The sequence below is a fragment of the Bubalus bubalis genome, chromosome 19, assembly GCF_019923935.1.
Source record: "Bubalus bubalis isolate 160015118507 breed Murrah chromosome 19, NDDB_SH_1, whole genome shotgun sequence".
Lineage (NCBI taxonomy): Eukaryota > Metazoa > Chordata > Mammalia > Artiodactyla > Bovidae > Bubalus > Bubalus bubalis.
Genome location: NC_059175.1, coordinates 59,921,110 through 59,944,831, shown reverse-complemented (window position 1 = coordinate 59,944,831; position 23,722 = coordinate 59,921,110).

The window sequence follows — 23,722 nt, the reverse complement described above, 5'->3', positions numbered from 1 at the left end:
ACAAAAGAGATTGCAATACTTCTCTAGGCCATTGTTAGCATTGTATAACATGCTGTAGAATTTCTGGATAATGCAAGAACAGAGGAAAAATTAAGCAAACTCTTATAATAGCAAAATGATGTCTTAATTCAATGAATATGTGCATTTATAACTGAGTGTGTGCTTGCTGTTTGTGACCTGACTCTTTGTGATCCTATAGACTAAAGCCTGCCAGGCTCCTCTGTTAACAGGATTCTTCAGGCAAGAATATTGGAGTGGGTTGTCAATCCCTCCTCCAGGGGATCTTTCTGATCCAGGGGCCAAACCTGCATCTCTTGTGTCTTCTGCATTGGCAGGCAGGTTCTTTACCACTAGCACCACCTGGGAAGCTTTATTTATAACTAGGGAAAATAAAGTAAACCACAATAGGAACTGCTTTGCCTTCAGTGCCTCTCTATCTGAAGAAGTTGTTCTTTATCATTAAAATAATGGTTAACATGAATATTGAGTGACAGGAATTATTTTACAATTGAGAAAAATCATTCAGTTTAGAAACAAGATGAAAACAACAACAAAAAAAAGAATGGAGGTAGATCGGATAGTTGTAAGCACATCTACATAATTCAATTGATGTAATAATTAGTAATTATTTAAAGGATTAATTAAATTATTAAAATAATCACATGAAAATTGAATAAAAGCATTAACTCTGGGGATGATTTAAAAATAAAGTTAAGAAATTGTGAGACATTTGTATCAAATTATTTTGTGTGTATCTGTATGTTCAGACTCTTTGTGACCCCATGCCCACCAGGCTCCTCTCTCCATGGATTTTCCAAGTAAGAATACTGGAGTGGATTTTCATTTCCTCTTCCAGGGGATCTTTCAGACCCAAGGATCAAATCTGCATCTCTTGCATTGGTTGGTGGGGTTAACTGGTAAATAGAAATGCAGATTTCAATTATTGGTAAATAGAAATACAGTTCACGGGGTCACAAAGGGTCAGATCTGACTTAGCAACTGAACAACAAATAGAAACAAGGGGGGAAAGGAAAAGAGGGAAAGAAAGAGAGGGAGGAAGCGAAAGAGAAAGAAAGAGGAAGAAAGAAAGGTGAAAGGGAGGGAGGGAAAGAGGGAGGAAAGAAGAAAGAAATCTCCCCAGTGTTTTTCTCAGGTATTTGAGAACATGGTATTTTCAGTTGCAGAGATAAGACGAGAAAAAGAAAACTATTTAAATGACATTGATAAGTTAAATGGGGAACAAAAGGTGATCTTAGAACTGTAATAAGGTGCAATGATGTGTGGTTTGAAAGGCATATGGAAGAAACACTAGAAAAGAACTCAGTAGAAGTGTTGGTGTGTCTTTTTGTGAATTTCAAGTTTGGTCTTAAAGATATCAAGTAAACTTTTCAAGCTCTGAAGAAGAATAATTTATTGTCAAATGCATACAATCCTCATTGATCTTTTGTAAAAGAGTTGACTTCATTAGTGCTATTATGAGTTAAAATGTATATTCTAGGGTTTGTGGGTCAGAGGTTGAGGAAAAATGTCTTCTGTCTTCACACCATTCGGAAACACAAACCAGTTGGTATTTTAAGAAAAAAGGTGAACAATTTATTTTGTTGTCTCCAAATTCTATGGTAAATGGCCTGTAACCAAAACACCAGATGCCTCTTTTAGTTCATTAAATAATTTGAAAGACAGAAACTAAGAAAATTATACCTTGTACTTCTAAATGATAATAAAATAGCACATTGATATAAATGAAATTTAAGGGTGATCAGAAACAAACAATGGAATTTAACATTTAATGGTATTTTTGCAACAGCAGTCTTGCATTTTAAAGGCAAATGAACCTAGACACATGAAAAATATTCTGACATCATTAAAACGTTATAAAATGTTTTTGAATGTCTGTAGCTAATATTGCTTCTTTTTCAAAGTAGTATGTTTACAGACTGACATTTTGTACTTACATTGCAATAACTTTGGCACCAGGAGGTATGAACGTCACACTACTTTTAAATGAATTTTATAAACACAAATCCTTGGGGCAGAGAGGATCCAAAACAGCCCTTACTCTATATGTCAGTCTTGATGTTCCAATAAATATACACTTCTCATGGAAACCCCAGTGACCTAAAACATGTCTTTCATAAAAGAATTCTATACTGAAAATTTTTGAAGTGGAACATGATGAAAAACTCAGAATCAGATTAAAAACAAATTTGATTTAATTTAACAAACATCCAATGCACAGTATCAGCTACCAACCGCTATTTCAGGTTTCAGGAATAATTAAGCAAGAAGCAATTAAATATAAAATAATGAGACAAAATACACAATAGTGGAGTGGTAGCTATAATTTGTTATGAAGCGGTTATTTGTGGAAAATTGTTGGGAAATTTCTTCAAAATTGTATGACTTTTACAGTGTGAATTTAAAAAAAAAATCTGTATTATCGGCCTCCAGGAGCAACTTTTTTGAGTTAGCAGTAGATTATCAAAAGCTTTTGCACTGATTTGGAGTTTGGGTCCTGGAGTAATTTTTTTTTTTTTTTTTTTTGTACAGACTCTGAGAAATACAATTATTGTATTGTTTAATGAAAATGTGTTTTCTTATTTATTTATTTTAATTTTTCAGAACCTTTGAAGATGATATCGTCACTTCCAGAAGACCTTTTGTAAGCAAGTAACAGCTGCTCTCAACTCTGTAGAAATGAGGGTATCTGAAATAGACCCAGATCTTCTCAAATGCCTCAAGATGTGTAATATTATACACTCCTCAAAAACTATAGTAGTCCCCACTTAGCCTCTATTTCCATTTCTGCAGTCCCTGCTTAGACTCTGTTTCCTTTTCTGAAGTTTCTGTAAACTGCAGCCAACTAAGGTCCAAAAATATTAAATAAAAATTCCAGAAACAAACAATTCATGTTTTAAATTTTGTGCCATTCTGGAGGTGTGATGAAATTTTAAGCCATCCCACTCCATCCTGTCCTGGATGTGAATCATCCCTTGATTCAGCAAATCCCACCAACCACTTAGTAGACACGTGGTTATCAGAGCCACTGTGGTGATTTCACAGCTTTTGTGTTCAAGTACCCTTGTTTTACCTAATAACGTTCCCAGAGTGCAAGACTGGTGATGATTATGACACTTCGGATATGCCCAAAAGAAGCCATAACGTGCTTCCTTTAAGTGAAAAAGTGAAAGTTCTCAATAAAGAAAGAAAGAACTGTACTATGCTGAGGTTACTAAGATCCATGGTAAGAACTTTCCTTTTTTAATCAAAGTATAATTGATTTAAAAGGTTGTGTTAGATTCGGGTGTACAACAAAGTAAATCAATTATATATATATATATATATATATAAATGTATATATACTCTTTTTTTAGATTCTTTACCCATATGGGTCATTACAGAGTATTGAGTAGAGTTCCCTGTGATTTAGAGTAGGTCCTTAGTAGCTATCTATCTTATATATACCCGGGTGCATATGTCAACCAATTTCTTACATTATCACCCCCACACTTTCCCCTTGGTAACCATAAGTTTGTCTTTGTTATATCTTGACTCTATTTCTGTTTTGCAAATTAGTTCATTTGAACCATTTTTTTTTAGATTCCACATATAAGCAATTTCATATATTTGTCTTTCTCTGACTTACTTCACTCAGTATGACATACTCCAGATTCATCTGTGTTGCTGCATATGGTGTTATTTTGTTCTTTTTTCGTGGCTGATTAACACACACACATATATATATAATATTAATATATATAATATTGGGGTCACAAAGAGTCAGACAAGACTGAGGGACTGAACTGAACTGATATAAAATATATATATATGTATATATATATATGTGTGTGTGTGTGTGTGTGTGTATTGCATATCTTCTTTATCCATTCCTCTGTTGATGGACATTTAGGTTACCTCCATGTCCTTGCTATTGCAAGTAGTGCTGCAATAAACTTTGGGGTGCATATTTTTTCTGAATTATGGTTTCCTCTGGATATATGTCTAGGAGTTGAATTGCAGGATCATAGGGTAGCTCTATTTTTAGTTTTTAAAGAAATCTCCATACTGTCCTCCAGACTGGCTGTACCAATTTACATTCCCTCCAACAATGTAGGAGGGTTCCCTTTACTCTACAACCTCTCCAGCGCTTATTGTTTATAGGTTTTTATTTATTTATTTATTTATTTTGATGATGGCCATTCTGCCCTGTGTGAGGTGATACCTCATTATAATTTTGATTTGTACTTCTCTAGCTATTAGCATTGCTGAGCATCTTTTCATGTGCCTTTTTGGCTATCTGTATGTCTTCTTTGGAGAAATGCCTATTTAGATCTTGTGTATATTTTTTATTAGGTTGTTTGCTTGTTTTTTCATCTTGAGCTGCATAAGTGTTTGTATATTTTGGAGATTAATCCTTTGTTGGTAGCTTCATTTGCAAATATTTTCTTCCATTCTATGGGTTGTCTCTTTGACTTGCTTATGATAAGAACAAATCTTCTGTTCGAGAAATCCTGAAGAGGGAGAAATAAATTTGGACTAGTTTTGGTGTCACACCTGGAGCTGCAATAATGACAGTCACAGTGTGTGATAAATACTTAGTTAAAGTGCAAAAGGCTTTAAATTTGTAAAATAACACCTTTTGAGAGACAAACAGAGAGAGAGATCACATTCACATAACTTTTATTACAGCATTGTTATAATTGTTTTATTTTATTATTGGTTATTAAAGTTTTACTGTAAATAATATAAATCAAATCTAATCATAGGTACAAATGTATAGGATAAAACGTAGTGTATAGGATTTGGTATATCCTATCCTATCCTAAATGTATAGGATTTGATAGTACCCACAGTTTCAGACATACACTCGTGGCCTAGGGACATATCCTTCTTGGATAAGGGGTGGAACACTGTCTCAGCATTATTCCTGAGTGATATAACTTTTATCATAATCGTATAGGATGTTTTTCCTAATTTACTTGTTACAAAGTTATTTCCAGGCTCTCATGAAGTTCTAGTTATAAACATTACAAACCATATAATATTATATATTTTACAAAAACATCCATCTGTAGATGTATCCTTGAGAAACTGGTATGTGTTTTATTTTTAAGTAAAGATTAAAGGAAATCATGTCATAAACAGCATTTTCTACGTATTCAACACATATAAATTCTTGAGTATAGTAAAAGAAGGGGGAAATTGCTAATAACCATTTACCTTCGCTATAGCTTTAAAAATGTTTAATTATCCTTATGGAATTATTGCAGCCTGAAAAAAATAACTCATCATTTTTTAGTTATTTTTTGTTTGGGAATCTAGGATAAAAGCCTAACCACTAAGGAATCATATGCTAGGACCTAATTAGTTATGACACTGGGACCCTTGGTAATTTTCATAGTTTAACCATAAGATAGAAACATAGACTTGGTCCCTAGATTACAAGTAACTCTTCTTCCACCCAACATGAAGTCAATGGGAAGAAATTTTAACATAGTACATGTGACAGCAGCTAGGCAAGCTGTCATGTTTATAAGCAAGTCTTGAAAGCAATTCACGCAAATTGCTTAGTAGATTGTTGTCATTGGATCTTGCATGCTGTTGGCAAAGAGTCCATAACAATGGAGCTGAAGGTTGCAAAGAAAAAACAAAAAAAGAGACAATGGGATGAAAAACAGTATTTTAGAGAATAAAAGTGTAAACACATTTAGAGTTAGACAAACATAACTTGCTAAAAATAATTTCAGTCTTCAAATAAACTAGAAAAACACATTCATGAAGTGATAGCTGCTGGGCAGATAAAATTTAAAAATTAAAAATAAAGAGGAAACCTTATTTACATGTAGAAGAAATGATCAGAAAGGATTATATGACTAGTGAAAATGTGGTGGGGGGAAATCTTTGAAATTAAAATGAATGTGAAGGTTTAGTTTTAAAGTCTCAATAAATTAAACCATTATCTGCACACTAAGTAAATAAGTCATGAACTTAATCATTTATGAACATAGTTGTCATAAATTTATATTTCACTGTAACTCACTGTAATATCTCTGTTTCTTTTGAGTTTTCGTTCTGGATAATTTTAGAATGAATTGTAGAAAGCATCATTTCCTTTAAAATAAAACACTATGTCCCTGGACAATGCAAAATGGAACTTCTTTGAAGTCTGAGTGGGGGAGATTGAGTGGTGAGTTTCCTGAGACAGGAATCTATTTGTTTTTTTTTTCTTCTTATCCCAGTAGTGCTCCAGAATTGTTAAGCAGATAAGAAGGTTGTCTTCACCTGTTAAGTCCTAATGTGTACCCAGAAAAAGTGATATACAGCTGGCCCTGCTTATCTTTGAGTTCTGCCTCCACGGTGTCAACTAACATCAGATCAGATATATTTGGGGAAAAAATTATCTAGAAAGTTCAAAAAAACAATACTTGAATTTGCCACATTATGTCAACTATTTACATTGCATCTGCATTGTGTTAGGCATCATATATGATCTATGGATGATTTGAAATATATGGGAGGGTATATATATTTATATGCAAATAGGATACCAATTTATATTATTATAAAGACTTGAACTTTTATGGATTTTGATAACTTTGGCAGTCCTAGAACCAATGAATGTCCCATGAGTTCCCAGGGACAACTATATAGATGTGCTTTGAGAATAAAGCTCTGAATAGAACTTCAAAAAGGCATTAGTGTATCCCATAAACAGAATTTAAAAAGTTTCTAAATCAAGAAATCTAAGATAGAGGCACAAGAATAAGGATGCTACCAGAAAAAAATGGTGAATCTTGGAAACTAAAAATGCACCTCTCCTCCAATTTTACTTTATTTAATTTTATATTTAAAGTACAGCATGATAAATATGGTGCAATTTATATACATATATATATATATATATATATATATATATATATTCTGAATGTCTCAGTAATATTATATGTTAAAGTGTTGTTAATTAAACAACATTATACTGCCATGAAATTGAAAGATGCTACTCCTTGGAAGAAAAGTTATGAACAACATAGATAGCATATTGAAAAGCAGAGACATTACTTTGCCAACAAAGGTCCATTTAGTCAAGGCTATGGTTTTTCTAGTGGTCATGTATGAATGCGAGAGTCGGACTGTGAAGAAAGCTGAGTGCCGAAGAATAGATGCTTTTGAACTGTGGTGTTGGAGAAGACTCTTGAGAGTCCTTGGACTGCAAGGAGATCCAACCAGTCCATTCTAAAAATCAGCCCTGTGTGTTCTTTGGAAGGAATGATGCTAAAGCTGAAACTCCAGTACTTTGGCCACCTCATGTGAAGAGTTGACTCATTGGAAAAGACTCTGATGCTGGGAGGGATTAGGGGCAGGAGGAAAAGGGGATGACAGAGGATGAGATGGCTGGATGGCATCAACGACTTGATGGACATGAGTTTGAGTGAACTCCAGGAGATGGTGATGGACAGGGAGGACTGGCGTGCTGTGATTCATGGGGTCTCAAAAAAGTCAGACACAACTGAACGACTGAACAGAACTGATACTAAAAAGGGGCTTCCTTGGTCGCTCATCTGGTAAGAACCCGCCTGCAATGTGGGAGACCTGTGTTCAATCCCTGGGTTTGGAAGATTCCCTAGAGGACGGCATGGCCACCTGGAGGTCCATGGCCATTCTTGCCAGGAGAATCCCCATGGACAGAGGAGCCTGGCAGGCTACAGGCCACGAAATCACAGAGTCAGACACAACTGAACAACTAAGCACAGCACATACTTAAAAAAAAACTTACAGATGGCTCTGCTTCTTATTCAGATATTGACATTTTCAGAACAAAATCCAAGAAGAGAATGCTACTTACTATATATCATACCAGAAGATCATATATATATTACCAGTATTTTGTCAAAAAATAAAAGTGAGATTTTCCTGGGGTCCATCGTTTAAGACTTTGGCTCCCAATGTAAGAGGTGTGGGTTTGATCCCTGGTTAGGAGCTCCCCACATGCTGCACAGCCAAAAAAGCAAAGGAGAGAACAGACCACTATTGTAACTAATTCAACAAAGGTTTAAAATTGGTCCACATTAAAAAAAAAAAAAAAACTTTTTTAAATTTAAATTTATTTATTTTAATTGTAGAGTAATTACTTTACAATATTATATTGGTTTTGCCATACATCAACAGGAATCCACCATGGGTGTTGGTGTACACGTGCTCCCCATCCTGAACCCCCCTCCTACCTCCCTCCCAATACCATCCCTCTGGGTCATCCCAGTGCACCAGCCCCAAGCATCCTGTATCCTGCATCAAACCTGAACTGACGATTCATTTCTTATATGATATTATACATACATTTGAATCAGTTCTAATGAGGTGGATGAAACTGGACCTATTATACAGAGTGAAAGTGAAAGTGAAGTGAAGTCTCAGTCGTGTCCGAATCTTTGCGACTCCATGGACTGTAGCCTACCAGGCTTCTCCATCCATGGGATTCTCCAGGCAAGAATACTGGAGTAGGTTACCATTTCCTTCTCCAGGGGATCTTCCCGACCCAGGGATCGAACCCGGGTCTCCCACATTGGAGGGAGACACTTTAACCTCTGAACCACTAGAGAAGCCCATACAGAGTGAAGTAAGCCATAAAGAAAAACCCTAAAGACTCCACCAAAAAATTATTGAAACTAATCAATGATTATAGTAAAGTTGCAGGATATAAAATCAACACACAGAAATCCCTTGCATTCCTATACACTAATAATGAGAAAACAGAAAGAGAAATCAGGGAAGCAATTCCATTCACCATTGCAATGGAAAGAATAAAATACTTAGGAATATATCTACCTAAAGAAACTAAAAACCTATATATGGAAAACTATAAAACACTGGTGAAAGAAATCAAAGAGGACACTAACAGATGGAGAAATATACCATGTTCATGGATTGGAAGAATCAATATAGTGAAAATGAGTATACTACCCAAAGCAATTTATAGATTCAATGCAATCCCTATCAAGCTACCAACAGTATTCTTCACAGAGCTAGAACAAATAATTTCACAATTTGTATGGAAATACAAAAAACCTCGAATAGCCAAAGCGATCTTGAGAAAGAAGAATGGAACTGGAGGAATCAACCTACCTGACTTCAGGCTCTACTACAAAGCCACAGTTATCAAGACAGTATGGTACTGGCACAAAGACAGAAATATAGATCAATGGAACAAATAGAAAGCCCAGAGATAAATCCACACACATATGGACACCTTATCTTTGACAAAGGAGGCAAGAATATACAATGGGTTAAAGACAATCTCTTTAACAAGTGGTGCTGGGAAATCTGGTCAACCACTTGTAAAAGAATGAAACTAGAACACTTTCTAACACCATACACAAAATAAACTCAAAATGGATTAAAGATCTCAACGTAAGACCAGAAACTATAAAACTCCTAGAGGAGAACATAGGCAAAACACTCTCTGACATACATCACAGCAGGATCCTCTATGACCCACCTCCCAGAATATTGGAAATAAAAGCAAAAATAAACAAATGGGACCTAATTAACCTTAAAAGCTTCTGCACATCAAAGGAAACTATTAGCAAGGTGAAAAGACTTCAGAATGGGAGAAAATAATAGCAAATGAAGCAACTGACAAACAACTAATCTCAAAAATATGCAAGCAACTCCTACAGCTCAACTCCAGAAAATAAATGACCCAATCAAAAATGGGCCAAAGAACTAAATAGACATTTCTCCAAAGAAGACATACAGATGGCTAACAAACACATGAAAAGATGTTCAACATCACTCATTATCAGAGAAATGCAAATCAAAACCACTATGAGGTACCATATCACGCCAGACAGAAAGGCTGCGATCCAAAAGTCTACAAGCAATAAATGCTGGAGAGGGTGTGGAGAAAAGGGAACCCTCTTACACTGTTGGTGGGATGCAAACTAGTACAGCCACTATGGAGAACAGTGTGGAGATTCCTTAAAAAACTGGAAATAGAACTGCCTTATGATCCAGCAATCCCAATGCTGGGCATACACACTGAGGAAACCAGAAGGGAAAGAGACACGTGTACCCCAGTGTTCATCACAGCACTGTTTATAATAACCAGGACATGGAAGCAACCTAGATGTCCATCAGCAGATGAATGGCTAAGAAAGCTATGGTACATATACACAATGGAGTATTACTCAGCCATTAAAAAGAATACATTTGAATCAGTTCTAATGAGGTGGATGAAACTGGAACCTATTATACAGGGTGAAGTAAGCCAGAAAGAAAAACACCAATACAGTATACTAAGGCATATATATGGAATTCAGAAAGATGGTAACAATAACCCTGTGTACGAGACAGCAAAGAGACACTGATGTATAGATCAGTCTTATGGACTCTGTGGGAGAGGGAGAGGGTGGGGAGATTTGGGAGAATGGCATTGAAACATGTATAATATCATGTATGAATCGAGTCGCCAGTCCAGGTTTGATGCACAATACTGGATGCTTGGGGCTGGTACACTGGGACGACCCAGAGGGAGGGTATGGGGAGGGAGGAGGGAGGAGGGTTCAGGATGGGGAACATAGGTATACCTGTGGCGGGTTCATTTCAACATTTGGCAAAACTAATACAATATTGTAAAGTTTAAAAATAAAATAAATTAAAAAAAAGAAAGAAAAACACCAATACAGTATATTAACGCACATATATGGATTTAGAAAGATGGTAACGATAACCCTGTATTCGAGACAGCAAAAGAGAAACAGATGTATCAGTTTAGTCAGTTCAGTTAGTCATTCAGTCACGTCTGACTCTTTGCGACCCCATGAATCACAGCACACCAGGCCTCCCTGTCCCTCACCAACTCACAGAGTTCACTCAGACTCATGTCCATCAAGTCAGTGATGCCATCCAGCCATCTCATTCTCTGTCATCCCCTTCTCCCCCGGCCCCCAAGCCCTTCCAGCATCAGAGTTTTTTCCAATGAGTCAGCTCTTTGCATGAGGTGGCCAAAGTACTGGAGTTTCAGCTTTAGCATCACTCTTTCCAAAGAAATCCCAGGGCTGATCTTCTTCAGAATGGACTGGTTGGATCTCCTTGCAGTCCAAGGGACTCTCAAGAGTCTTCTCCAACACCACAGTTCAAAAGCATCAATTCTTCAGCACTCAGCCTTCTTCACAGTCCAACTCTCACATCCATACATGACCACTGGAAAAACCATAGCCTTCACTAGATGCACCTTTGTTGGCAAAGTAATGTCTCTGCTTTTGAAAACACTATCTAGGTTGGTCATAACTATTCTTCCAAGGAGTAGGTGTCTTTTAATTTCATGGCTGCAGTCACCATCTTCAGTGATTTTAGAGCACAAAAAAATAAAGTCTGACACTGTTTCCACTGTTTCCCCATCTATTTCTCATGAAGTGATGGGACTGGATGCCGTGATCTTCGTTTTCTGAATGTTGATCTTTAAGCCAACTTTTTCACCCTCCTCTTTCACCTTCATCAAGAGGCTTTTTAGTTCCTCTTCACTTTCTGCCATAAGGGTGGTGTCATCTGCATATCTGAGGTTTTTGATATTTCTCCTGGAAATCTTGATTCCAGCTTGTGCTTCTTCCAGCCCAGCATTTCTCATGATGTACTCTGCATATAAGTTAAATAAGCAGGGTGACAATATACAGCTTTGACCTACTCCTTTTCCTATTTGGAACCAGTCTATTGTTCCATGTCCAGTTCTAACTGTTGCTTCCTGACCTGCATATAGGTTTTTCAAGAGGCAGGTCAGGTGGTCTGGTATTCCCATCTCTTACAGAATTTTCCACAGTTTATTGTGATCCACACAGTCAAAGGCTTTGGCATAATCAATACAGCAGAAATAGATGTTTTTCTGGAACCCTCTTGCTTTTTTGATGATCCAGCAGATGTTTGATCTCTGGTTTCTCTGCCTTTTCTAAAACCAAACATCTATATTACTTTTTCTTAAGTCACATAGAATAAATAAATGCAGTCATCCAAACAGCAAATATGAAAATGTTCTCTCTCAAAACTTGTGTACCTGTTATGTGCAAGTTAATACAGCTACTGGGAAGAAGCCAAAAAAAAAAAAAAGTGTTATGTAAATATTATTGTAATTGCTGCTGTTGTTTTAATTAGTGGCGGCAACAGTAGTGTCAAGGTTTTTATATCATGTGACTTTTTCCTCCCTATGATTTGTTAATCCTCATCCAATACATTGCATTTCAGAAAATTAGAAGCAACATTCTACATTAATTCTCATTTACCTTTTTAAGAGACCATAGCATCTATAGTAATCCTCATGATATAAAGTCACAGAACAACTAGATGGGCATGAATCACTTCCGTCTCCCAGACATTAATAATACATTAGTAATATCTCATGGTCAACAGATTAGTCAAGTCCTCTTGATTTTTCATGTAGTTTCTTGATATATTAGATTATCACTTATTTATTCCTTTACTCAATAAGTGTTTCTTGACTCCTATTAGAGTTACTTGAGATACAGTAATAAAACAGTCTCTGTCTTCAAGAGTAGGTAGGTCATGATTCATCCCTTATGAAAGAGCATTCTATGCTGTGTGCCACATGACTCTATCATCCATCATAAATGTATCATGAGCTAGTGACAGCAGAAACCCAAGAGTTTTCAGAAGTTTATTGTGTGGAGAATAATCTACACTTGACTTGCTGTGATGGGATTAATGGGCTTTTAGAGAACTGGTGTCTTTGAGTTACATTCTTTTTTCCTATGTGTTTCTTTAGTGGCATATCTTCTCCTTTTGTCCTTATTTTGTTCCTTGGTACAAGCATCCCTAATGTATCTCCTTGGCACTTTCAAACCTGTTGAATTTTATTTTGCTTTATTTCTTGTTGGTGTTTTATCCTGTTTAAGTGAGATAGGCTTGGAGGTGAAGCTGTGGTAAGAGAAATGCCCTTCCTACAATTAGCATAAAACTCTGCCAAGTATTTCCCCTTAGAATATAGATCTTCATTATAAAGAAGCCATGAATCTATTTCAAAATGATTTTTCTCTACTTCTTACCCTGTCAGATACATGAGAGAATTTTTCTCATTCTGAGTGAGAAGCTTACGATGTGAGTCAAGTATATTGAAGGGCAAGGACCCTTTAAGAGTGCAGCTCCCAGAACTTCTCACATTCATGTATTTCCACACTCTGTCTCAAGAAGTTCATCAAAGTACCATTTTGGAGTTCCTTCAGTTTTAGATTCAGCAACTTTTCTTCAGCATGTGTCTCTAGATGATTCTGTCTCCAGATTAACAGATGACAGTTTCCACTGAACAGAGTTTTCTGATAGCTCACAAATAAGTCATCGTTGTTCAATTTTCCCAGTCTCTGTCTACCGTAATGATGAAAGTGAAATAAGCAAGCTCTTTATGGTTGGTGCTGAAATCGGAACCTCAAATATTACTACTATTTACCTAGCTATTTCAGTGATATATCATTCCACTCCAGGCTTTTTATATTAGAACAATGAACATTGTGTAAGGGGCAAATATATTTTAAACACAGCCATAAATGAAGGGCTTCCCAGCTAGTTCAAATAATAAAGAATCTGCCTGAAATGCAGAAGACCAGGGTTTGATCCCTGAGTCGAGAAGATCACCAGGAGAAGGGCATGGCAACCCACTCTAGTATTCTTGCCTAGAAAATCCCATGGACAGAGGAGCCTGGTGTGCTGCAGTCCATGGAGTTGCAAAGAGTTGGACATGACTGAGCGACTAACACACACACAATGTAAAAAACCATTCATATAAAACCTACCTCAAGGGATGTAACATAGGAAAAGAAATAAAGTATCAATCATGCTCTGATACAGATAGCCTAGATGAAGAGCAAAGGTGTTTTATGGAACCAAACTTTTCTCTAGCAGAGAAAAGCAAATAGTTGAGAATTAAAAAGTGTGAAACAGGATGTAAAAATTCAGAAAGCACCAATTTGAAGTTTAGAGGTTCACAGACTTTCTTTTTTTTTTTTTTTTCATGAATGTTTCTGAAGATGCAGCTTGTGCATGGAAAGAATCATAACAGAGATGAGATCATCTCATTTGGAATAATGTCAAATTATTGAAACTTATAAAGCTCATTTTTATTTTTGAGAATATTTACAAGGAGTAGATCTCCTACAAGATGGTAGAGTGGAAGGAAATGCACTCATCTTCTCCTGCAAGAACTCCAAAGTTACAACTCACTCCTGAACAACCATTTACAGGAGAATGTTGGATCCCACAAAAAAAAGATACCCCACATCCAAGGAAAGAGGAGAAGCCCCAGTAAGATGGTAGGACGGGTAAAAATCACATTTATAATCAAACCTCATTCCCTCCAGAGATGCACGGACGGCTCAAACAAAACTTATGTGCACCAGGACCCAGAGACCCCAAAGAGACTGAGCTGAAACTTTGTTTGAGTGTCTTCTGTGGAGGTATGGATAAACAGTGAAGTGCTGTAAGGGCAGGGGCTCTGGGTACAGTAGACCTGGGTGTAGCATGAGCCCTCTTGGAGGAGATTGCCATTAACCCCACTACAGAGCCACCAGAATTTACACAGGACTGGAGAAACAGACTCTTGGAGGGCACAAATAAAACCTTGTGCACACCAAGACCGAGGAGAAAGGAGCAGTGACCCCACAGGAGACTGACCCAGACTCGCCCATGAGTATCCAGGAGTCTCCAGTGGAGGTGCGGGTTGGCAGTGGCCTGCTGCAGTGTTGGGGGAACTGAGTGCATCAGTGCATGCATTAGACCTTTTGAAAGAGATCTCCATTATCTTCACTACCTCCACCATAGTTTGGCCTCAGGTCAAAAAACAGGGAGGGAACACAGCCACACCCATCAACAGAAAATTGGATTAAATATTTACTCAACATGGCCCCACCCATCAGAACTAGAACCAGTTGCCCATCAGTCAGTCTCTCTCATCAGGAGGCTTCCATAAGCCTCTTATCCTTATCTATCAGAGGGCAGACAGAATGAAAACCACTATCATAGAAAACCAAACAAACTGATCACATGGACCACAGCCTTGTCTAACTTAATGAGACTATGAATTATGCCATATAGGGCCACCCAAATGGATGGGTCATGGTGGAGAGTTCTGACAAAATGTGGTCCACTGGAGAAGGAAATGGCAAGCCAATTCAGTATTCTTGCCTTGAGAACCCCATGAACAGTATGAAAAGGCAAAAAAGATAGGACACTGAAAGATGAACTCCCCAGGTCAGTAGTTGCCCAATATGATACCAGAGGTCAATGGAGAAGTAACTCCAGACAAAATGAAGAGATGGGGCCAAAGCAAAAACAACACCCAGTTGTGGATGTGACTGGTGATGGAAATAAAGTACAATGCTCTAAAGAGAAATATTGCATGGAAACCTGGAATTTTAGATCCATGAATCAAGGCAAATTGGAAGTGATCAAACAGGAGATGGCAAGAGTGAACATCAACATTTTAGGAATCAGTGAACTCAAATGGAATGGGTGAATTTAACTCAGATAACCATTATATCTACCACTGTGGGCAAGAGTTCCTTAGAAAAAATGAAGTAGCCCTCATAGTCAACAAAAGAGGCTGAAATGCTGTACTCAAGTGCAATCTCAAATAGGTTAGAATGATCTCTATTTGTTTCCAAGGCAAAATTTTCAATATCAGAGTAATCAAAGCCTATGCCTCAAACAATAATGAAGAAGTTGAAGTTGAATGTTTCTGTGAAGTCCTACAAGACTTTATAGAACTAACACTAAAAAAAAAAAAAAAGATGTCATTTCATTATAGGGGACTAGAATGCAAAAGCAGGAAGTCAAGAGATAACCTGGAGTAAGAGGCAAATTTGTCCTTGGCATATAAAACAAAGCAGGACAAAGGCTAACAGAGTTTTGCCAAGAGAACACACTGGTTATAGCAAACACCCTCTTCCAACAACACAAGAGAAGACTCTATACATGGACATCACCAATGGCCAATACCAAAATCAGATTGATTATATTCTATGCAGCCAAAGATGGTGAAGCTCTATACAGTCAACAAAACAAGATCAGGAGCTCACTGTAGCTCAGATTATGAATTCCTTATTGCCAAATTGAGACTTAAATTGAAGAAAGTAGGGAAAACCACTAGGCCATTGAGGTATGACCTAAATAAAATTCCTTACAATTATACAGTAAAAGTGACAAATACATTCAATGGATTAGATCTGATAGACAGAGTGCCTGAAGAACTAAGGCTAGAGGTTCATGACATTGTACAGGAGGCAGTGATCAAGACCATCCCCAAGAAAAAGAAATGCAAAAAGGTAAAATGGTTGTCTGATGAGGCCGTACAAATAGCTGAGAAAAGAAGAAAAGCTAAAGGCAAAGAAGAAAAGGAAAGATATATCAATTTGCAGAGTTCCAAAGTATAACAAGCAAAGATAAGAAAGTCTTCCTCAGTGATTAATGCAAAGAAATAGAGGGAAAACAACAGAATGGGAAATGCTAGAGATCTCTTCAAGAAAATTAGAGATACCAAGGGAACATTTCTTACAAGGATGGGCACAATAAAGGATAGAAACTGTATGACCTAAAGGAAGAAGAAGATATTAAGAAGAGGTGGCAAGAATACACAAAAGAACTGTACAAAAAAGATCTTCATGATCCAGATAAACATGATGGTGTGATCACTCAACTAGAGCCAGAAATCCTGGAATGAGAAGTCAAGTGGGCCTTAGGAAGTATCACTATGAACAAAGCTAGTGGAGGTGATGGAATTCCAGTTGAGCTATTTCAAAGCATGAAAGATGATGCTGTTAAAGTGTTGCATTCAATATGCCACAAATTTGGAAAACTCAGCAGTGGCCACAGGACAAGAAAAGATCAATTTCATTTCAATCCCAAAGAAAGTCAATTCCAAAGAATGTTCAAACTACTGCACAATCATAACCATCTCACACACAAGCAAAGTAATATTCAAAATTCTTCAAGTTAGGCTTCAAAAATATGTGAACCTAGAATTTCCAGATGTTCAAGCTGGATTTAGAAAATGCAGAGATCAAATTTCCAACATCTATTGGATCACAGAGGGAGAAGGCAATGGCACCCCACTCCAGTACTGTTGCCTGGAAAATCCCATGGATGGAGGAGCCTGGTAGGCTGCAGTCCACGGGGTTGCTAAGAGTCAGACACGACTGAGCGACTTCACTTTCACTTTCCACTTTCATGCATTGGAGAAGGAAATGGCAACCCACTCCAGTGTTCTTGCCTGGAGAATCCCATGGACGGAGAAGCATGGTAGGCTGCAGTCCATGGGGTCACACAGAGTCAGACATGACTGAAGCGACTTGACAGCATTGGATCATAGAAAAAGCAAGATAATTCCAGAAAACAGTTACTTTTGCTTTACTGACTGTACCAAAGCCTTTCACTGTGTGGATCACAACAAATTGTGGAAAATTCTTAAAGAGATGGGAATATCAGACCACCTTACCTGCCTTCTGAGAAATCTGTATGCAAGTCAAGAAGCAACAGTTAGAACCAGAGGTGGAACAACGGACTGTTTCCAAATAGGAAAAGGAGTATATCAAGGCTGTCTATTGTCACCCTGTTATTAAACTTATATGCAGACTACATGACGTGAAATGCAGGGCTGGATGAAGCACAAGCTGGAATCAAGATTGTTGGGAGAAATATCAATAACCTCAGATATGCAGATGACACCACCCTGATGGCAGAAAGTGAAGAGAAACTGAAGAGCCTCTTGATGAAAGTGAAAGAGGAGAGTGAAAAAGTTGCCTTAAAGCTCAACATTCTGAAAATTATTATGGCATCTGGTCCCATCATTTCATGGCAAATAGGTGGGGAAACAGTGGAAACAGTATCAGATTTTATTTTGGGGGGCTCTAAAATCACTGCAGATGGTGATTGCAGCCATGAAATTAAAAGACGCTCACTCCTTGGAAGGAAAGTTATGACCAACCTAGATAGCATATTAAAAAGCAGAGACATTACTTTGCCAACAAAGATCCATCTAGTCAACGCTATGGTTTTCCAAGTGGTCATGTATTGATGTAAGAGTTGGACTGTGAGGAAAGCTGAATGCCAAAGAATTGATGCTTTTGAACTGTGGTGTTGGAGAAAACTCTTGAGAGTCCCTTGGACTGCAAGGAGATCCAGCCAGTCCATCCTAAAGGAGATCAGCCCTAGGATTTCTTTGGAAGAAATGATGCTAAAGCTGAAACTCCAATATTTTGGCTACCTCATGCGAAGAGTTGACTCATTGGAAAAGACTCTGATGCTGGGAGGGATTGGGGGCAGGAGGAGAAGGGGACGACAGAGGATGAGATGTCTGGATGGCATCACCGACTCGATGGACATGAGTTTGGGTAGACTCCGGGAGTTGGTGATGGACAGGGAGGCCTGGTGTGCTGCGATTCATGGGGCCGCAAAGAGTCAGACAGGACTGAGAGACTGAACTGAACTGAACTAAACTTATATGTGTTTATAACTTTTATATACCTGGTGGGTTGAACTTTAAGCATTATGAGATATTTCTCTTTTTACCTAGTAACATTTTTTTTGTCTTAAATGCTTACTTAAAACACTTGATATGCAGACCATAATTTTTTTAAAGATAAGTTTGTTTCCCTCTTGTATATTTAAATTCACAAAATTAGAAGGCAGACAACACACAGGAAATGACTTTCTAGAAATAAAAAGAACTCTTGAAAAAAAATTCAATATAAATGGTCAAAAAATATCTGAACAGACATCACACTTAAAAATATAAATGAATCATTAAACATATTAGAATGTTCTACATGTTTAAGCTATACAAAAGCGAAAATCATAATGAAAATCTATTTCATATTCATTAGAATTGTTAAAATTTGAAATAGAAAATCAAATGCTGACAAGTATATGGAGCAACTGAAAGCCTCCTGTACTGCTGGTGGATATGTAAAATGGTTAGATCTACTTTGAAAACCAAATCTAAAAATTTTAAACATGCATTTTCTGTAAGTTACAATAATTCAATTCCTAGATGTGTACATAGAAGAAATGGAAACAGCCACATAAAGATTTTTATGCAGAAGTTTATAAAATGTCATTGGTGATAACATAACTGGAAATCAAATTATTACAAACAGGAGAATACTGGATAAACAATTAGTGCTATATCCATACATTAGATAATTTCCAAGCAATAGAAAAGAATGAACTACACACGAGGCAGTACAGATAATAACAAAATTATTACACTGAGTGAAAGAAGTCATGCAATACTGAGTGCCTACTGTGTAAAACTCATTTAATTAAATTTCAGAAAAGCAAAATCTAATTTAGGTAAAAGAAAGCAGATAAGTCAGGAAGAGCAGTGGGGAAAAAGATTACAAATGGGCACAAGGAAACTTTTGGGGATAAAGAAAATGGGCCTTATTTTGACTATACTGATGGTTTCACCAGTGCATCCATGCACCAAAACACAGCAAATAAAATACATTTAATACATTTAATAATATACATTTAATACATTTAATACTGGAGTGGGTTGCCATTTCCCTCTCCAATGCATGAAAGAGAAAAGTGAAAGTGAAGTCGCTCAGTCGCGTCCGACTCTTAGCCACCCCATGGACTGCAGCCCACCAGGCTCCTCCATCCATGGGATTTCCAGGCAAGAGTACTGGAGTGGGGTGCCATTGCCTTCTCCAAATGAATCACTAACCACTCTATAAAGTGATAAAAGCAGCATATTTCCAAACATATTTTCATTGGTCATGATATTTAATTTAATCTTAAAACATTCTCCAGTCTCTAATCAGAATCCACTTCAGAGATACAGCTTCAAAAGAGACCATGAAATAATGCTCTTTTCCCTTCCTTTATTAAAATGAAGTGTAAATGGAGTGAAAGAAAAAGGTGAACAGATACAAGTATTCTAAATGTAAAATACCATGGTCTGAATCAAACTTGAGTAAGTTCCCAGCAGTAGAAATAGCCTGCATTTTAGCTTAGTGAGATTGGAAGATTTTTATAGAGGGGAGTGTAAGAAATGGAATATTTTCATTTTTTACTTGTTTCAACTTTTTATCAGTCTCTTTCATTTTTGTTGTTTCTTCTTTTCCCTCTGTTGCTTTTATTTTTCTTATTTCTTGTCTACATACTTTATATTTTATATATTGTATTTACTTTATATCTCATTTCTGTCTCTTTATTTGTATCCAGACAAGATTCAACTTTAATATTTTATTATTTTCCACTTTTTTCTTTCCATTTATTGCTTCTATCATAACGTGTGTGCATTTATGTTTTGTTTTTATTTCCTTCTTATCATCTTAATTATCTGCCCCTGAAACATAACGTTATTAAATCTATTAGTGTACCATTATTTCTTGCATTTCTATTATATTTAAATTTAAGAACAATTATAAAAAACTTAAAGTCACATGTGGGAGCAACAATGCCTAGTGAAATTCATTTTTATAATTTTCTATAAGTAGCAATTAGTTGAGCTATGATTAAATCCCTAGTGTTTTCAGTTCTTATTTACTATACCACCGAGTTGGCAAATCTTTCCATATCCTTCAATGCTGATAATCACTTTATAATATTATGCCTAACTAATTTAAAATTCTAGCAGCAGTTATGCATTTGATTAACTACAGTGTTATTTCTTTGAGTTGATATTCGAGTGAGAAAGTATGTTTGTAAGTATGCTCATAAATAATGGAAAACATAGCTTGTGTTATCAGATATCAGAAGTGCTGTAATAGAGGAACAAGAAATGAATTTTCACTTGGCAGTGTTAAACACATAAATACATGGTCTATGTAGAATTCCAACGTTCCCAGATTAACATTAATACTTTAAAAAGCTTTAATTTTCTTTTCTTGAAAACCTGTGAACAGAAGTAAAATAGTATATCCCATAAAGGAATCATAAATAATATCGGAAACAAGTCTTAATATATAAGGCTATTAGAGTATGATATTTTTTCTTTATTTAGATCATAAAAAATAAATATGCATTTTAAAGTTTTTTTCACATAGTAATGCATTTATAAGAAAGTAGAAATATTCAAAATAAACTGTGTAGCAAAGTATTTGGGAGGTTAAATCAGTTATGGCCTCAAAGTTTTACAGAAATAGTTTTTAAAACCAGACCTCAGATATGTATATATCTATTGAGTTATATACTTTCAATGATTTGATTCTCAATAAAAGCAACATACAGTAGCATTTAAATTATTATTTACAAAAATATTTTATGACTATTAATATTTACCTTAATAAATCATATAAGCATTATAGATAATCACACCCGATTGTTTAATTTCAATTTAACCTAATATTTAGGTCATCAAATAACTTTTAAATATTTTTTTACATAAAGAGAAAATTGAAGTCTATATTAACTTTGGTCTAGGTCTTGGATGGAATAAACAACACATAAAAAATTTCTGTCTTACACATGAGAACCTAGAAACGAATGCTAGTCACAGTGAGAGTTCTGATCTTCAGCCATTATTACTTTCAGATGTTAAGATAGATTCCCCTCCACTGACCAAAAGCTAACCCAACCTCCTGATTCTCCACAGACTGCTTGTTTGTTCCTTTTTCCTGAAAAAAAATTATAGGTTATTAAATATTTTAATGATCTTAACTAAATATCAATATTAATTTAAAACAATGTCAAACATTTTATTGATTTGGGAAATTTCTTCTGTTTATTTGCTTTTATGTCAGGACATACAAGACAGAAGGTTATGTTGCCTCAGTAATGTCCCCAAATTAGAATTATTGTATGTACACAAGTTAAGAGGACCTTTCCATGTGGCTCAGATGGTAAAAAATTTGCCTTCGATGCAGGACACCTGGATTCAATCCCTGGGTAGGGAAGATTTCCCAGAGAAAGGAATAGCAACCCACCCCAGTATTCTTGCCTGGAGAATTCCATGGACAGAGGAGTTTGGTGGGCTACAGTTCACGGGGTCACAAAGAGTCAGACACAACTAAGTGACTAACACACACACACAAAGTAGTTAAGAAGCCCAAGGAGAGTATAAAGAGGCCAATTCCTTTAAGGAAATTAATTGTATGTAGTGTATCTGGTCGTCTTAGAATAAGGCAGTGTTCCAGTTAAGAACACTGGAAAAAGGAAGATGTTTCAAGTTCAACAAAGGCAAACTTGGACAAAGATACGACTCTTCTATCTCCCAGATTTTCTAATTTGATTTTGATGTATTTTTCTTGTCTCTTCAGAATTAGCAGCTTGTCAAATTCCCTTTTGTATATTATGGACAACTATTATTTCTCAAAACCTGTTCTCTCTTCTGGTGTAATGCCCTCCTACTCCTGGGAAATTATCTGATAATAGGCATGTGGGACAAATGCAGGAACATAGCTGCTTGATTGTGTGTCATTTCATCCTTGTATATTTCTACTTAATTCTTTTGTGTAATTATGAAATAAATAAGTTTATTCTCTCAAAGTAAATTAAGTCATACAAATTATTTGAGCAGGTGACTTAATAAGATATGAAGCAATTATCAATGCATGAACATTGGTTGAATTAAATCATAATGAGAGATGTTTATTAAAAGTCTTATTTCCAAGAATTTTTAAGAGTCCTAGCAATATTTAAAAACAGTCGTTTTGATTCAGAAGTGTGTCCAAATTAATTAAAAGTAGCATCAGCTATTTTTAAAAATTACAACAGATGTGTCAAGATTTATTTACTAAATTGTGTTAATTAGATACAAAATATTTGTTTTTATTCACATCTTATTATTGAAGATTTATAAACAGATTTTAATTAGGTTGATTAAAACAATTCAGTAAGTCAACAGATGCTCACATATTACTGCTGTGAATCAGTAGAAGTTCAGGAATTATTTTTTTTTCTGGAGTTGGATGTAGTTGATACAGTGTATCCACTTCTGATCTCATACACAGATATCAAAGTTGCTGATGCTTATTGCAAAGTTTGTGATGTGCCAGATCATTTCAAAAATGACACAAGGAAAATAATCATGTTCAAAGGGAATATGAGCTTGTCATCATCTACCTTGCAACGCATTTTAAAATGAAGAAATGCTCACTCTTCTTGAAAAACCTAACTTTTTTGTTTATTATAGCCTTTAATAATTTATCTCTAAAGAAACCAAACTGTCAACAATCACTGAGCCAGAACTGGCAGCTTGGCAGTTCTCACTACTCAGTGAAAAAAGCACAAACAGACACAATCCATCAGAGACCACACAGCTCCAGGTATCAATTATCATGATGCCTCATTTCAAAATATTTTCCAGAATCATCTAAATGAACACTTGCATACCTTAGAAAATAAGTGTGAAGACTCTTCATTATGGCTCTTCAATATAAATTATGTTATGAATCTATCATTTTGATGACTTTGATGTCTAAAAGGAAGAAAGAACAAACTTAAAACCATGGTATTTTCCTAAACCATTAATAGGAAGTATGTAGTTATAAATCATTGAAGCTTCCTTCTATAAATTAAATTTTATCTGCATACTATGTTTTCGTATTTTTCTGCCTTAAATTCTCACTAAGAGCTCCAGATTGACTCTAGATAGCTTTGACAATGTATATTTTGCTGTCTCTGTTTAGTCACTAAGTCGTGTCCAACTCTTTGCATTCTCGTGGACTGCAGCATATCAGGCTTCTCTGTCCTTCACTACCTCCTGAAATTTGCTCAAACTCAT